We start from the raw sequence: 1,656 nt of genomic DNA, 5'->3' as shown, positions 1-1,656 counted from the left end.
TACATATTCGTCGTTCTCTTTTGTCAAAACTGTAGGTGACGGGATGTAAATAAACGAACACCGTAGTGTGTGTGAGCAAAGATATGCATAAACCCAGTCGCACACATACATATATATATATATATATATACCTATACACGCACACATACACACATACACACACGCACACACACACACACACACACACACACACACACACACGTATATATATATATATAGTAGAAGAATATCAATATTTAAACTAAAATTATCCCCTCAATAGAGCCATCTCTACTCATTCTTTCAAATATATATACTACTGTACCAAGAACTTTCTCTTTATCATTCTTCTCTCTCTCTCTCTATCTCTCTCTCTCTCTCTCTATATATATATATATATATACTTGTTACGCCCAAGACATTTCCACCAGAAAAAAACATTTCTGTCATTGTCGTGCCTTGCAGTAGCATGAGAATAATAATGAGAGATTATAGGAACAACATAGTTACATGGCTTTAGATTCAGTAGTGACTTATGTGCCGTAGTGTAAAGAAAGGCATCAAAACAAGACTAATAATGTGTAACCATCAACAGTGAGTATCACACATATTTACAAATCCTGAAGATATCGGAAGGCATGCACACATATATGTATATGTGCGTGTGCACGCGCGCGTGTGTTTGTGTGTGCGGTTGCGTTGAATTTTAACATAATTGGCAAACGTCTCTCAGCACATCATTTCGAAATTTTTAAAATTGCTTTTTTTATTTTTTCACCTTCGATGATATCCATCCCTTTCTTGGAATCCCTAGGGAAATAATTTTCGTTTGTTCTTATCTCTTCGAGTCTTTGTGTCCCATAAAGAAAATGTAACATTACTATTGTTATTGTCACCATATCTTATTCATTTCTTCTTCTTCTTCTTCTTCTTAGTAATAGTAGTAGTAGTAGTAGTAGTAGTAGTAGTAGTAGTAGTAGTAGTAGTAGTGCTCTTAACACCATTATGGGGCGCACAGTGTGAAGAGAAATAACTATTTAGCGTAGGACATTTTGCAATTAATATCATGCATTTAATGAACAAGGATACATCTTGTTTTTTTCCATCACACATCAACACATACAATCTAATCGTTATTTTATTTCTGTTTATTTCTTTTGTTGTTGTTGTTGTTGCCTTGAATAACATTACGAGTTAATGTTATTCTTATATTTTGCTGATGGTGCCGTTGTACATGCAGCACAAAATCGCTGCTGTCGTTGTTGTTACCATATATATGATCTCACTTTGTATCAATTTACTTAAAACAATGATTTCGTCATTAAAATTCAATGGGGGATAGAATGTCAACATGAATCTGAGGGCGAAGCAGAGGAAAGAACTAGAAAAAGCAAAATGTCTGAGATTGTCCGTTAACTCACGCACTTATATTCCCCATGTTGTTGGCCACTTAACTGAAAACAAAACCCAGGAATAAACAACAAACCGCAAACATAATAGAAATCTCAGTCGCTCGTTACGTTCGTGTTCCACTCTATTTCTCCTCCTCTCCCTATCACTTTTCTTATTTCCTTTCACTCTTAATTCTCTGCGTTTTAGCTTCCTCTCATACACATCTAAGCACACACAAACCCTCACACAAACAGAGGCAATACAATTCTATATATATATATATAT

The 1,656-nt window shown here is 35.0% G+C and overlaps 1 long non-coding RNA gene across 1 annotated transcript in view; it reads left to right on the top strand.

Annotated features, from left to right (window-relative positions):
- Positions 1-487: 487 nt before the first annotated feature.
- Positions 488-1,656, top strand: part of LOC128250626 (uncharacterized) — a 227,225-nt gene continuing 226,056 nt past the window's right edge. Inside the window, exon 1 of the long non-coding RNA XR_008266655.1 lies at positions 488-573. This is a non-coding gene — a long non-coding RNA (uncharacterized LOC128250626). The remainder of the gene's footprint in view (positions 574-1,656) is intronic.

Source organism: Octopus bimaculoides, chromosome 23 (assembly GCF_001194135.2).
Source record: "Octopus bimaculoides isolate UCB-OBI-ISO-001 chromosome 23, ASM119413v2, whole genome shotgun sequence".
In the NCBI taxonomy this organism is placed as follows: domain Eukaryota; kingdom Metazoa; phylum Mollusca; class Cephalopoda; order Octopoda; family Octopodidae; genus Octopus; species Octopus bimaculoides.
The sequence above is the reverse complement of the archived record's forward strand: the minus strand, read 5'-3'. Positions and strand labels throughout refer to the sequence as shown.